Source organism: Macaca fascicularis, chromosome 5 (assembly GCF_037993035.2).
Source record: "Macaca fascicularis isolate 582-1 chromosome 5, T2T-MFA8v1.1".
NCBI classification, from domain to species: domain Eukaryota; kingdom Metazoa; phylum Chordata; class Mammalia; order Primates; family Cercopithecidae; genus Macaca; species Macaca fascicularis.
The window spans coordinates 27,793,252-27,810,335 of NC_088379.1; positions in this window are offsets into that span (position 1 = coordinate 27,793,252).

Here is a 17,084-nt window from a genome sequence, read left to right on the forward strand (position 1 = left end):
GTAATCCCTTGAAATCTCTGTACATAGTCATTCATGTGTAAAGGACACAAGAGATATGATTGTGTAAGAGAGGACATTGTGACTGCCTCTGAATGTCTAATTTTGCATTCCTAAAATCAGTTTCACCCCATATCTCTCAGAGTCATCAAGAGAACAATTGAAATATTTTGGAAACACCTATTTATTTCAAGTTGCAAAAGCTTTATTAAGTTGGCAAGGGCTCCTTTGGCTACAGCAAATCTAAAATGTGAATCAGAGAAGTGTGTTAGTGCTTGCAAAATCCATGCTGTGAAATTATTCCTTTAAATAAAATCAAGTCAGCAAAAATGTAATTCTACGGCTGTTCTATGGTCGTAACTTCCACCTCTTATCAGATTTGAATAATTGTTAAGCTTTTAAAGAATAATTCATTTCTATTTTGTTAATGATTTCCTTTTCCATTTTGGCAATGATAATAAAAAAAGAAACCTAGTTCATATAAATCTGTGGTTTTTTTGGAAATTGATAGGATTAGAAATAAAGAAGGGCAGTGTTCCTCTCAAGGATGTCTATAAAGTCAGGTCTTAGTTTTTTGCCTGGAATTTATGTGAATATTATATCAAGATTTTTATAAATGTGCTTGGCACTAAGTCTTTGGTTTATTATAAATTGTTTTCCACATGAAATGCTTTATATAGTATAATAAATTGATTGCCACTGTATATTGGTTTCTGCTTATAATATATTGAATTGACTGAATAATAAATCTTTCTTTTCAGCAATTATTTTTATTGGTGTGAGTAAATTATATTGGTTTCACAGTAAGCCAAAATGTTTTGCATCTAAATTATACTTTCTTGGTCAGGTGTTTTTGAGTTTAACATTTAAAGGCTGAGAAAAGCATGTATATGTGAATATTACATTTTTCATGATAATTAATTACATTTTTTTGCAGATAACAGCAGTTTACTTCAAAGTCTCATATTAAAATTAAAGATATCTTATTTAATTTTATCAGATTTTCCATAGTGTATGATAGTTCGTGTTTCAATGTTTGCCGTAGATGCTGCAAAATAAAACAGATTTTATTGTTTTCCTGAACTCGGACCAAAGTGTATGATATATAAAAAGTCATGACTGGGCACGGTGGATCACGCCTGTAATCCCAGCCCTTTGGGAGGCCGAAGCGGGCAGTTCACAAGGTCAAGAGATCGAGACCATCCTGACTAACATGGTGAAACCCCGTCTCTACGAAAAATAGAAAAAATTAGCAGGACGTGGTGACACGCGCATAGTAATTCCCTAGTTCCAGTTACTTGGGAAGCTGAGGCAGGAAAATCGCTTGACGGGAGGCGGAGGTTGCAGTGAACTGAGATCGCGCCACTGCATTCCAGCCTGGGCAACAAAAGCAAAGCTCCGTCTAAAAAATAGTAATAATAATAATAATAAAAAGTAACCCTCTCAGTAAAATATAAGGAAGAATACTGTGAGAATTATGGCTTTCAAAAGTGATAGGAATACCCTCAACTTTTGAGATAGAGTATTTGATACAGTATGGCTACGTTTAATAATAATATGATATTGTATTACTTTTGGGATTCTTTGTTAAAGGTTTGGTTTACATAGCTTTTTAAATGTGAAGATTCTTTCGTTTCCTCAGTTTGTAAGATTCTGTAATTCTAAACACAACAGTAATTAAGCAACTGCTGTGTGACTTCAAGGTGTTTGCTTGGTAGTAACCTGAGGTATATATGGAAGCAAAAGATTGTAAAATGGTAATACAGATGTTGTGACATAAAAAAGTACAGATAAAATAAGAAAACAAAGGAATTAATAGTCATTTCATCGCAAGAAGGAGGTTGGAAAGATTTCAAAATATGATAGAAAGTCTTCTTTTTACAGGGAACTGACACTAGTCAGGAAGGGCTGCATAGAATGTAAAGTAGTAGAGAGACGGTAAAGTTCAGCATATCCTGCCTGGCTACAGTCTCCGTTAAGTTTTATCTGAGAAAGTGACATCATCAGATTTGTAATTTCTGGGATGTACTATGTTTGGAATATATGAGAAATCTAGAGTGGGGTGTAGGAAGATTAATGGGGATAAATTTGCTATAATGTAGATGAACTGTGTTAGGTATTTAAATTAAGGTATGGGCTTGAAAATAGTAGAGAACGGATGAATTCAAACAGCACAAAGAAGAAATCTATAGGGCTGAGTGACTCTTTAGAGGTAGAAGGTCGTATAAAGACCTAAGCATATGACTAAATTGTAGTGCATTCACTAATGCCTGGAATACAGGAGGAAAAATATGTTCAGGATTAAACAGATGTGTCTGGGTAGTTCAATGGGATTAATAGACCCCAAGTGGACAGGCCAATTGGCTATAGGGTTTGGAGTGAAAAATTATGCCCAATTGATGATTTAACTGTGCATAAGAGTGTAAAGAAAGGACACATGTTTTAAAGTCTGAAAATAAAACTCTGTAAAGAGAGAATACAAAAAATGATAAAGAACCAGAGATAAATCTTTGAATAATGCTGACAATTAAGTGCCAGGCAGAAGAAAAGTATTAGGTAAAATATTATTAATTACCCCTTGGTATTCATTCTACTATTATTTTATGTCAGAAACTCTGAGTTTAGTTAACCCAGATAGAAGCAGATTTTTTTATTTTTATATTTATTTATTTATTTATTTTTATTTATTTATTTATTTTGGAGACAGAGTCTTTGCCTATCTTTGAAGCGTTATGTTGAAGAAATGTTGTTTATCTTTTTTATCATCTTTAAATGACTGTGCTTTGGAGTCCATGTCTGCCACAACTTAGGTTGTACCCCAAATAATACAAATATTTAAATCAAGGGAGTGGGACAGATAACGTCTTAATTACCATAGAGTAATCTAAAAGTTTGAAAACTAGTCAAGCTTGCTATTGTAGTTATATATTTAAACTTTTATTAGTTGCTATACTTGGCATGACATGTGGGAAGTATTACTTTGATTCTTAAAAAAAAATTTTCGGTTTCTTTGGAGCCTAGTGTAAAGGTACACCAAACTAGCTTTGCATCAGAACCACGTGAAAAACTTTTAAATACACCTAGTTTTATTCATGTCCTTAGGAAATTCTGATTAAAAGCAATCTTAGAAAGGTAAATATTTATAGAATATAAACAAATGCCCCTGACGAGTTGCTTATCAGAGAGAGTTTCTTATATGCAACATTTCATTATTTAAAAAAACTAAAGGTTTACAAGACAAATGCAACATAAGACAGGATTGCCATGGGCAGCAACAGTAATGTGTCATGAAATAATATTCTAACCAAAAAGATAATGTAAAAAGAAGCCTCGTTGTATATACATTTAGCCGCCATAAAAGTTTATTTGTTAGGAAGCATTACGCACCAACAGTAGAATATCACATATAAATTGTAGAAACTGTTTGAAATGTAAGGGAAAATTGAAACAGTACATATACACATGGTATTTTAAGCCTAGGAAAGGTAAATAAGCAGGTTTTGCATTTAATTAATAAATGTAGTTCAAACATTGTGTTATATAAACATAGAAAACTTAAAAAGAGAAAAAATTATCAGACACTACATGAGATTTTTAAAAAAGCACCACCACTAATTTTAATTGTATTGTATTGTATTCATAACAATTTTTAAAAACCCTTTATTCTTGCATTATCCTTTTATCTTTTTGTATTTAATTCCATTTTGTTAATATCATTTTACATTTTCCCTGTATCTACTAAGTGTGGTTTTTTTTTAGCTTTATGTTCTAAAATGGTTAGATGGTTAGTATGGCTTCTATATTTGTTAATTAGCTACTTTTATTTATTTATTTATTTATTTATTTATTTATTTATTTATTTTTTTGAGAGGGAATCTCGCTCTCTCTCCAGGCTGGAGTGCAGTGGCGCCATCTCGGCTCACTGCAACCCCTGCCTCCTGGGTTCAAGCAATTCTCCTGCCTCAGCCTCCCGAGTAGCTGGGACTACAGGTGCACGCTACCACCCCCGGCTAATTTTTTTATTTTAATAGAGATGGGGTTTCACCACTTAGCCAGGCTCCTCTGCAACTCCTCGCCATCATAAGTGATCTGGCCGTCTCAGCTTTCTGGGATTACAGGCATGACTCACCGTGTCCAGCCTTGATTAGCTACATTTAATTAAAATGTCTTTTAATAATGATTTCTCTAGTTAACATTGTCAATTTTAAGATGTTTAACACTGAGTCAAAATTTCTGTATAAAATTATACATTTAAATTTAAATTTTACTGTTCTAAATTTTCATTAAAATGGCCATAATATGATAATACATTCCAGACTTTCAGAACAGAATAAAATTTTTGTTCTTATACTACCTAAAAAAAAAAAAAAAAATTCTTTCGAAAAGAATTTTTGATATTTGCATTAGATTCTTTTTTAATATGCAATGAAAGTCTATATGTAGATAATTCATGTCTGAAATGTCATAATTTATTTTGGAAGAGTTTCTTAATCCTATTAAAATCTTTTTGTAATTTAATGAAGCCATGGCAGCCATAAAATAACCCCTGTCTAAACTATATATAATATGCACTCTTCACATCAAAGGCACATGCCTCTATATACTGAAGATTATTAATGAAGAATTTGGGACCGATTTGCTTATTTAAAATTGTACTACAAAAGGACTATAGCTGTGCTACACAATAAAATACGTGCTGTTATTTAAAGTTAAATTAAATTAAATTTAAAATTGTATTTCTGGATCTTACTAGCCACGTTTCAAGTGCAAATAGACCAATAGTTTAGCATCTAGTTTATTGAATGGCACAAGTATAGAACATTTCCACCATCTTAGAAAGGTCTACTGAACATCATTTATCTAAAACAGAGTTTCTAGCAATCAATTTGCTCCATTATCATATTCTAAATTCTAAGTCTGTATAATACACATTATTATACCATGAAAATAAGATTTCCTGGAATGTTACATTTTTGGTAGTGGCAGACAATTTTTTGGTAATGGAAGACTATTTGTAAGGACTATATTAGACAAAGTTAACAGCTTTATTACAACAGGATTCCATAGAGTCTTGATAAGCAAAGTTTAAATATTGTGATTCTTTAATAGGAGAAATAAATACAATTAATTGTTGCCTCAGACACTCCGAAGCCCAAAGTTTGGAACAACTAAGTCACCCAAACAACAAAGATGGTGGCCTACTCCTTCCTCTGGGAGCTTAATCTCAGGGATGTTGCAAATCTCTGTCAGCAGGAGAACACCAGGGACGTTGGAGGCCCCAGTTGAGTGGTCCTGCCGAGTGAGGAGAAGTGGGATGAGGGACCCGCTTAAAGTAACAGTTAGCCTACATTTTGGCAAAGCAACTGGGCTGTGCTGAGGGATTGTATTTATTTCATGTTCCCAAAATGTATATAACCATAGAACCTCCACATACCCTTTTCCTTTTTGAAGGATCCCTTGTAAAATAACATCTACTTAAATAATATGTTATTTCAAAAGCTATCAAAGAGATAAAAATACATTAAAAATATTTTGGAGGCAACAGGGGGCTGAAGTGGACCCCCAGAACAGCACAGCTGCCCTATCAAAATGTGGCCAGACTGCTTTATTAAGCGGATCTCCAATCCTGTTTTTCCTCACTGGGCAGGACCTCCCAACTGAAGTCTGCAGACACTTCTTATGGGTGCCTTTAGGCCAGCAACAGGCTCTTACTTCCCTGGGGCAAAGCTTCCAAAGGGAGGAACAGGTTGTCATCTTTGCTGTTTTGCAGGCTTCACTGGTGATACCTCCAAGTACTGGAAAATCTGAGGCAACTACGGACTAGAGCAGGCCCCAAACATACTGCAACAGCCCTACAGGAAAGTGGCCAGACTGTTACAGGTTTGCCCTTTCCCATAACTCCTCACCAGCAGGGCCTCCAGGCCTGGGTCTCCAGCCATCCCTGGCCAGAGCTATACAGTTAGTAGCAACTCAGCAACTCCTTGGATCGAGCATCCAGGGGTAACTGAAAGCTTCTATGTCAATGCCTCTGCAGGGGAACTGCCCTTGTCATGCCACCGTTGGACTAACATAGGAGCAAAACCCCTAAATGCCTCATCCACACCTCTAACAAACTGCAGTCGACTCAGGGGAGGAGGCTAATTTGTCTCCAAGGGTCCCATGCACACCCCACTGCTTCTCACAAGAGAGGGAATCCTTGCCTTGCCCCCACAGCACAGATCCTCCATCCTGGGCTGATTTTACTGAGTGATTGTTGACCTGCTTCTCTCTGAGGTGGAGTCCACAGGAGACAAGCAAAAGACCCTTGGCCACAACCACTACCTAGATCCCTTCCTCTGCTGCCTCTAAGCTAGGGAAGGAAGATAAATACTGAAATCACCCCAGAGCTACCGTGAGCAGCCCAGGAGTGCCAAATCATGATCTACAACAAGCACTCAAGGGGGAGAGGAACAACATTTTCAGAGCATTGAGAGGGAACACTGCTGCAACTGTTAGGATACATAGAGGAGCCACACAAGCAAGCAAGAGTCTACCAACTGACCAATAAGCCTAAGTGCCACTTGCCAGATCACACCCAAAACTTCAACACCAAAAATATCTCATTAACACACCCTTCTCTGAAACTAGAGACAAGAAGCCAGCTAAAGGCCCTACACAAAGCCTTGGCCCAGCAAAAACATCCAGAAAAGAATTCTACTAACTGTACCCAATCTACACTACAATTAAATAAACAGGTCTAAACAAATTCAGGAACCTGATCATATCCTATACTTTGCTTTTCAATCGACCTATAGACTAGATTAAAAACAGGAAAGGAACCACTGATGAGTCACTTTCTACCTGACTTTTTAATATGTGCAGATTGTTATTGCATAGAGAATAATTATAAAACCACCTTTTGTCATCCACTATCTATACCTCAATATTAATGTTGTATTATCAAGATGCAATATGTATTTTTTCTCATTGAAATGCTCCTGTTTGATGAAGTAGGTAGTCAAATTTGTAAAAGTACTTATTTTCCTCAAAGGGCAAAATAAGTCAGTTTTATGTAGAAGGAAATATGTTTTTCAGGTATACATATTTATTAACTTACTTATATAATTATATAATTTACTTATATAATTAATTTTATCAAATTACATAATTTGATAAAAATATTTGGTCTTTATGCTTTTTCTTTAAGCCCCTTGAGGGATGTGTTGGAATGTGCTAACCTAATTTGGATGAGCTGGATTGTTCATTCCCTGAATCCCCTTCACTGTATGTTCCTGGGATAGAATTGGACAGAATAAGTTGTGGGAGATTTAGAGGTGGAAGCACAAGAAAGCCTTTTTGAGTCTAAGAACTTATTCGTCATGATTGTAGGAAATAGGTGAGATGTGTTGTCAGGAGGTTTCTCGTGGTTGTGTTGTGAATGTTGAGAATTGCTGCAGTCCCCCAGGTACCTCTTATACTTTTTAACTCAAATAGTCCAGGTTTTGGCTTTAATCTAGGAATACAGATCTTGGTGATTCAAAGCTCAGCACAAGCAGGGTGGGAAAAAGACATCAGCCTAGTTTTGCCATATATTATTCTCCAACAATTATTCTGAATATTGTCATGAGTCCTTATACTTTTCTATTCATTGTTTTTTAAATTGGAGCACTCTAAGGGCAGTTTTTCTATAGGTATTTGAGGCTCTATTTTGTTGTCATTGTTGTTTTTGCTGTTGTTTTGTTTTGTTTTTTAGTCTGAGTACATCTGTGTGCTTTGTACTTTTAAGGGTTTTCCATTTTTTTATTTTCAAATTTCTTTGAGAATTATTTTTTTCCGAATTGTTTTAAAATTTTATTTAATAGTATCTCATTGCACATCTAGGTATTTAGGGGAACAAGAATTACTTTATGTGCCCTGTCTTCCATGTTTCCAAAGTTTAGTTTCAATATTTATTGACAAAACACACTTTTATTTAAAGGTGATTTTGAGATTAAGTAATTTTTATATACGAAGGGACCCAGAGCCTGCTAGAACTCAATTAGAATTATGATGACCTGGGCAAAGTGTTAGATTTTCTTCTTTAAATAGGCTATATTAATATGCAAAATATTATAGTGTACCTATAGAAGGAAAAATGTAAAATTTTGAGTTTTTTTACTTTTAGATACTTGTGATAAGCATCTATTTATTATTGCCACTTCATTTTTAGTGACTTTAAGAATTTAAAAATGGTTGAATTCCATGTGGAATATTCTGGGATTTCTAAATTCAACTGTATAAATAGCACCTCAAAAGACAGAAAAATTGTAATCATTATTCTTAGAGATTGTGTTGTTTAATACCAGTAAAACATCACTATATTAATCATTGGGATCTGGATCTGCATCACAGGTCGATAATTTATACAGTTGATTAGCTGTAAAGTTTTATTTAGACATAAATATAAAATACAATGCTACATTCTATACCACACTCAAATATTGCCATATTTTATAAATACATAGGTGTGTACAACTCAACGTCAGGACTATTGTTAGATATTTAAAGCACTATAGATACCAAAACTATAACTGCAGACCTATTGAATTTAGCTATCATTATATCAACCTAACTGTATATTAATGTTAATGGCAACAAATCAGTATAGACTTTAATAGATTGTAAAGAAACATAAACCTCCCTTAATATTCCCAAAAGATAGTGTGTCTGCGTATACCACATTAAGACTTGAAAATAGTTGTGACAGTTCTCTCCCTTTTCTCCCTTTCTTCCTTGTTTCATCTCTGCCGTTTTTGTTTTTGGGGAAGTAATGGAAATGTTCCAGAAGTTTCCATGCTGAATTCCCCTCATGCTTCATTAGATGTAACTAGGCCAAATATTCCTGCCATTACCAATAAATCAAATGGAACAACAGTGATTGGCTTAACCTTATGTTATGCATGTTTTATCTATGGACCAAGGGCAATGGTTGCCTTCCCTATCTTATATGGCGACAGGTTGGACACACGAAAAAGAACACAAGCAAGGGAGATAAGTCTACTTATGTAGACAACAACTAACAGTGTGGGATGCACATTTTCTAATATTTGTCTTTGCGTGACCAATACCTAAAACCATGCATAAGTGAGTTGCTTATTAAATTTGTCCTGCCTAAGTAGTAAAAACTGACGTTCAGTCTGTTCTGCCACCTCTCTATTACAATAGAATATAATGCACTACCCATTTCTCAGAAGATATTTAGTGAAGAGCATTCAATAAACGCCAAAGGTGAATTAAACAATTAGGAAGTCATTTAACAAACATACAACACTCTTTGCCTAATATGGAAATATCTTCCTGGGTTCACTCAGTTAATAAAAAGGGATGACCTGAAAGAGTAAGGGTGTTTCAGGTCAAGAAGGAGGTGAAGGTTTGTAAAAGGTGTACAGTATATGCCAAGAAATGTGTTAGGCCCTTGAAGAATGCTCAAGGAATAAAATGTCCATTTCTTCCCAAACTCTCTAGTGATTTGAACTTTTTTGTAGTTAGGTCATGAATGCCAAAGCAATTTACAAGCCAAAAAAGAGACTCTGTAGTAAATTACAAATGTAGGACAGAGAAGACAATGTCTTCTCTGTATATCTTAATTGAGTTTAATAATTAACAGAATAAGTTTCTTCCTTTTCACTCAAAATTCATGAATTCTCTGGAAAACCAAATATAAAAGAATGTCTGTTTCACACTAGCTTTTTTCTTATGGCTCTTTATTCTGCTTTTCTAACACCTGCTTTAACATTCTGATCTGAAATTATTATTAAAAAAAAAATGTGAGGGGACTTAAAAGCAGGTGTATTTTGCTGGCTTTAGATCAGCATAATGAGAAGCTAGAATCTTGTAGACATAAGCTCTCTGTAGCACTTACAGATGTGAGTGCCTGTGTGTGTTTATTATTTGTTTTGCTTTATTTTGTGCTTTTGTATTTGAGGGAGTAAGAAACAATTTAAAAATTACAGGTCTTAGAGTTACACGCACCTGGCTTTAAATTCTGTTTCTGTGAAGAGCAATTAACTTATCTGTTGCCCAATGTCTTCATTTACAAGTGTCTCAAGAGTTTTATAAATCACAAAAAAATATGTATTTCCTGAGACAGTATATGCTAACAAATGGTAGTTATGTATATTTTATTAACTATAGTTCATTGACGGGAGATATAACCATTACTTCAACCTGAAGCATATTATTCAAGACTTATTTTAGCTCTTTAGGATTTTGGACAGCTTCTTAGTTAGATTTTTCAGCTAATATTATTGGCCATTCCAACTTAACAAATTTTTATTTAAAAAATATTTTGCATGGCCAGATTACAGAATGGCTATGTCTATGTCCGTAGTATTTGCTTAAAGATAAGCTTTGATTGTAGAATTTCAATTAAAAGTAGAATTAACCTGGCACTCTCACCATATAGTACTCATGGAAAAAGAATGGGCAAAACAGCCTGTCTTTATCAAAATATTTTCTCTAATCAGTTATAATTAACATGAAGTAATAGGATTTTTCTAGCTTTCTAGCTTTTCAAGATGAATTAATTTTGAGATTGCCCACACTCCTAACTTCTGATTTGGAGGAGTGAATTCACCAATTAGGTTCACAGCAGATTAATTAGCTGGTAATTTAGAAAGTTAATCATCATTCAATGGTACTTATTAAGTGTCTTCATGCCCATGAAACTGGTGTTAGAAGATTGATGTAGGAGAATTGAAATCTCGCTTGAAGAAACATTTAAATAGTTTTGACACCCCAGCTCCAACCTAAAAATATATACCCTTGGTGCTTCTCAAGTCTTTTTATCACTATTTAAGAGCAGGTGTTAAACACAATGCAAAAATGTGTAAGAAACATATTACGTGTGTGGAGTCTTCGTAGTTTTCCTTTGAGACTGATTAAAGTATATTTCACATTAAATATTCTGAAATAATTTTCAGCATTCCGTGCACACTGCAACCTTATTTTTTTTTCCTTCTTTCTCTGAAGACTTTTTCATGTTCTGTCTCAGTTCACAGATAAAAATCAATTTTGTGATTTCTTCCTCGTAGCTAATGGAAATTTGTTCAAATCACAAAGCTACTACACGATTTGCCTAATTCAGCAGAAATATATCTGCCTTGGTTCACTCAGTTCAAGAGAAGCCCAATTTGGAATAGCAAGGAAGTTTTGGATCAGGAATGAAGCGAATCTACGAAGTTTATAAAGTACTCAAAGAAATTGTGACCACCTAAAGCCAACCTATTAGACTTTTAATGTTAATGTCTATGCTTCCCTAAATGTGTATATAATGTTCACTACAAATATGAAAATAAAATAATCTTGTGTATATGCGTGTGATCACACATGCATAAGCCCCGAGCACATATTCAGAATTGCCTTTAAAATAATATATTTACATTTTTATGTTCTGAGGACTGCAGAGGGTAGTAAACATTGCTTGGCAAACTGCAAGAACCTTCATGGATTTCTGTAAGCTTCATTTTCTTTCTTTTCTTTACTTTTCTGTATTTGTGAGAGCTAATAAACAATAATGATTCACCTCTAGACTTTGCCATCCTTGAACCATTTGGAAATTACAGACATATTCTTTAGTTTAGATGCTAGGCATAGAAATTTCTCGTATACATAGGCAATTCTAGCAAAAGGCTAACCAGAACAGGTTTTAGTGGTAAAACTCTAGTCACTTTCAGCAATTTTTTTTTGTTGTTGTTATTGTTGTTGTTGTTGTTTTTAATCCAACCTCTCTTGCACGTGGTGCAGAGCAAGCCTGCTCTCTTTATTCTGGCCTTTGTGTAACTACAGAACAGCAGGCTCAACTTCACCTTTAACCTTACCTCGGCTCTTTAACAAAATAAGTAACAATGATATTTGCTCCTTAAGGCCATTCCATAGAGGAATTTTAGAACCAACAACTTCAGAGACATAATATCCTAGATCAACTTGCTGCAATACTGTGAGCAGAAACTTTTGTGAGATTTGCAATCATCTAATTACCTCCTGCAAAGTGAGAAGAGCAGAAGTAGAAGCAGGCAAGGTGAGAAGACATTTGGAACACCTTAACAGCCAACAGAGCCTGAATTTCCAGAAACACCGATTAGTGCAACTGGTCAAGATAAAATAGTTCTCAATTTTATGCCAAGAAGTCCACTACTACACTTTTAAAAATGTTTTAAACTATTTTTTTGTAGTTAATACATCCTCTTATTATTTTTAAAAAATGCTAGTAGAGGCAAGCTGGATCCTTATACAGAGAACAAAAACCTTCTTTACTGAATTCTATTTCAATTTTTTTAAAAGTGCTTTTCCTGCACATTTTATTCTGTGAGGAAAAAACAATTTTGTGATGATTTGGGCAAATAACTTCTTGCTTCTGGTACTTGCCAGAATCTTATCAGAAAAATATAAACACTCTACATATAATTTATTGTCATTTCAACAATCAAGGTTCAAGACAGGATTACATTTATAATTCATCCATTATGAAGTGCATATTTATATCCTCATACAATTTGTCATTGAAGCCTTAACCCCCAAAGAGGTAGTGTTCAGAGGTGGGGTTTTGAGAGATAATTAGGTTGAGATGAGATCCTGAGGGTGAAGCCACATGGTGGGATTAGCGCCTTATAAAAAGAGGAGAAAGAGACTTGCTCTCACTCTCTCCACCACCGTGTAAGGACTCAACTAGAAGGCGACTGGCTGGTCTGTAAACCAGGAAACGGGTCCTTATCAGAATCTGACCATGCTACCCTGGAGGGCAGGAATTCTAGTCTCCAAGAACGATGAGAAAGAAAGGTTAAGCCACCTGGTTTATGGTTTATGGTATTCTGTTACAGAAGCCCAAACTGATGAAGACTTCATCTTGCTTTTAGGAAGACAGCAAACTTTTTTATTATAGTAATATTTTTAATTAGCTCGTTTTCCTTTCTTTTTTCTGTTTTTTTTTTTTTTTTTTTTTTTTTTTTTTTTTTTTTTAGATGGAGTTTTGCTCTTGTTGCCCAGGCTGGAGTGCAGTGGCATCACTGGCATGATCTCGGCTCACTGCAACCTCCGCCTCCTAGGTTCAAGAGATTCTCTTGCTTCAGGCTCCTGAGTAGCTGGAATTACAGGCACCCGCCACCACACCCAGATAATTTTTTTGTATTTTTAGTAGAGACGGGGTTTTACCATGTTGGCCGGGCTGGCCTTGAACACCTGACGTCAGGTGATCCACCTGCCTCAGCCTCCCAAAGTGCTGGGATTACAGGCGTGAGCCACTGCGCCCTGCTTAGCTGATTTTCAAAGTTATTCTTAGTGAATTTAGTCAAATGGACAATGCTTTGGGGAGAATGAATGTGATTTAGGTAGAAAGGTTGTGTCTTTGTCAGATGGTACTGAAGAAATCAGGGTTACACATGTGTGAAGTTGGTCAACAACCATTGTTTACTACCATTAAAAGCCTTAGGCTGCCCTTTTGTAAAAGCCTTTTTTTTTTTGTGGTTGACCTTGACATTCACATTAACCTGATTTTGTCAGTATATAAACATCCAGCAAGGAAAAAGATAAAGGGAAGTTTGAATCCATGTTGTGATTTACCTTTAGCCCAGACCATAGGGATGCCCTTGGGCCCTGCACTCTCTGTCCACACATTTGTTGGAGAATTAGACTGGAACATAAAATTGCTTCGGTTTGATTTGCCGTGGCTCAACTTTGACCCTACTCCCCTCTGGGGATACCGACATGGAGCTTTTACCACTTACGCTCTTTTTGACAGCCTGTGGTAAACTGCACATTTTAGTAATAATGCACCTCTAAGCAATTCAAAGGTAACTTTTAAAATATCATTGTATATGTAAAGAAAAACAGTGTTTTATTTTGCAGCTTCCAAAGTTTTGTGACACTGATTTCATAACATTCTGGAACCTATGTCAATTTTTCTATTTTTTCCCGGAAAATAACTTATCCACATAAACCCCGCAAAGCTGTAGTATGTCTAATTATATAATTAACAAAAAGTTTCACAATAATTGAAAGTATAAGTGGCTTCATACAATTTAAAACATTAAGTATTTCCCTAACTGCACTTCACCACTACCTCACTCTGCCTAAAAGATTAGGCAATGTTTATTACTCCTGCCTGGGAGTGAAATATATGTTCAAGTTTCAAAGGATTTTCTAAAAGAAAAATTTACAGTTTTTGCTTGGGGTATGACTATTCTAAAATATTGTGAGAATATTTTAAAGATAAATTTACATCTGTATTATTTCCTGCGAGCAAGTGAAAAGAAAATGCCTGATGGGCCTTTTTCTTTTTCTTACTGTCAGAGAAAAATCAGAAATTCTATTGGTAAGAAGTGCAAATTAGCATGCAAATGCAAACATGCCTATTACGTTTTTCTAGAGGTTCATGAATTGGCCAAAAACAAAAATTCCAAATTATAGGTAGTTCAGGGATAACTCATGATGCTTGGAACATTTCCCTGTCTTTATAAACTCAGAGTATCTAAACTCTTTACAAAATAAACTGGACTTGTCTCCTTTCTTTCTTTTTTCATGTATTTCTGTCTTTCTCCTAAAGAATAAACCATGACTTTTTGGTAATTGGTAAAAAGTGAATTTTCCAAGGCATAAAAGACCCTTAAATGCTGGGAGGAGAGTACAGAGGGATCTGGGGTGAAACCGTCCTCAAGAGCCTTAACCTGATAGTTGATGGTTGCCAACACTATTGTTTGGAAACTAGATAAAGCCTATGTGAAAGGTTCAATATAGAAATATGTAACTTTGCTCAGCATACAGACTATATTGACTGAACCAAAATGTGTTTATTAAGTAAATCCCAGATTATCAATGTGCATTGCACATTCAGAATGTAGATAACATACAATCCATGCCGATAAGATACAATCCTTGCTATCTCTGGAAACTACAATATAACAAGTATATTTATTCTTATTCTTTTCTTCAATATTCTGGTTGTGACTCCATTGGTAGAGAACATGTGTAAAGGCGTGAAAGACCCTTGGCACTCCCACCTAGAAACTACTCAAGATTTATTTTTTCTACTTATTTTTTCTTCTCCTTTTTCCCATGAGTTTATTTACTTGATTTTTCATTCTTTATCTCGGTAATCCTACAGTTGTGCTCTATTTTTCCTGAATAATCAGACTAATTTTTATCTTAAAAAATTACCTGCTCTGAATGACTTGCTCTTTAATGGCATCTTGACTACAGGTACTACAAATCTAAGTTCTTGATGAGATCTAGGAGACACTGCTCTACCCTAGCCAGAAACTCACCAGATTTTTATCTTCTTGTCAAGAAAGCAGTGTCAATGATTGGGAAGCAAAATTAATGTACATAAAATAAGAAGAAAATAATAACCTTGGGCAAGTTACATCACCCTTCTGGACCTCAGTTTGTACATTGTAAATGAGGAAGAAACGGAAATAGAAGATAATTAAGATAGTACTTATTTACTGGTTTCATTGCTACATTTTTATTTTTTATAATATCCATTTGAAAAGTTATTCTATCCTCAGGTTATTGAACTGTATTAGGAATCTTATACTGGGCATGATGGTGTGTGCCTGTGGTCCTAGTTACTTGGAAGGTTGATGTGGGAAGACAGCTAGAGCCAAGGGTTCAATGCCACAGTGAGCTATGATTGCACCACTGCACTCCAGCCTGGATGACAAAGCAACACCCAGACTCCAAAAAAAAAAAAAAAAGAAGAAGAAGAAGACAAATTCTGATATTATTGTTTAATTGTTCCAGGTAAAAGAATCAGGATTCAAATTTGACTCCAACTTTAGTCTTTATGTCTCCAAAATTTATGTTATTCCATTATATTTCATTATATAAAATATTCTCACCTGGATGCCTACATAAAGTAGAAAAATTTTTTTAAAAATCTCTGTTATGACTGTAATGTGGTTAAAGGTCATGCTTAAGAACCTAATCAAATGGAGCTTTGTAAACATTAATTCTGCCATATATTAGCCTTGCAAAGAGAGATCTAGTGGTGAGATTTGAGTGAAAAAAATGAATTTGAAGGTGTAAAAAGCATGAGCAGGCCCTTCAAAGAGGGCAGAGTGAAATAAAAGATGGAAACAGTGAACCAAAGATGGACTTAAAATGTGTAATTTGGGAAATTATAGAGAACATCTTTTTAAGAACAGAAACAGCTAACATTTAAATTTTTAAGTTGTTGTAAGTCATCTTTTTCTCTACATCTTCCTGAATATTGAATAAACTTGGTTATATGAATTGCTTTGCTTCATTTGGAAGGCATGGGGAATTTCTGTTTTCAATTTCTTGGTTCCCAAACTGCAGAAGAGATATGCCTGGGAGAGTGAGAAATTCTGTAAAGTAGTAAAGTAGGAAATAGAAGCTCAGAGCCACAGGAGGCAAAAGAATTAAAGCCCAAAAGAATTCTCAGGGATTTGGGAGAAGCGATTTTGTCTTCTACAGAGTGTGAAATTGCATTTAGAACAAGTATTTCTTTAGGATCTCAAGGATCAGAGAGATTCCCAGCTCTGATATCTAGGTCTTTCTCCCTCTCTGTGTGCGTGTGTGTGCATATATGTATGTATGTTTGTGTGTGCGTGTGTGTACGTTTCATATAGAAACACACACACACACACACAAATACGTGTTTATTTTGTAAGAACCTAGACACAGGAAGAATACCTACAGACTCAGGGAAGGAAGGAGGTTTCATTTCCCTCATTTATTTTATGTTGTTGTTATGTAATGTATTATTATATACACTTATTTCTAAGTTTGATGGCCTTGTTCATGTTTAGGTCATTTTTCTGTTCTGGATCACACACGTCCATGATTAAATATAACATTACTTTCCACGGGAATTTAATACACCATAAAATTTCCCTTAAAAAGTTTTGGAAAGCTGCCAGGAAGTCTTATTTATACAATGTAGAAAAAGTTTTCCCCACTTATGACCCAGGATTGCTTTGAATGGGGCCCAATACAAATTCGTAAATTTTCTTACAACATTACGGTCTAGTGTTTTGCCCAGGCATGGTGACTCGCCTGTTATCCCAGCACTTTGGGAGGCCGAGGCAGGAGAATCACTAGAGGTTAGGAGT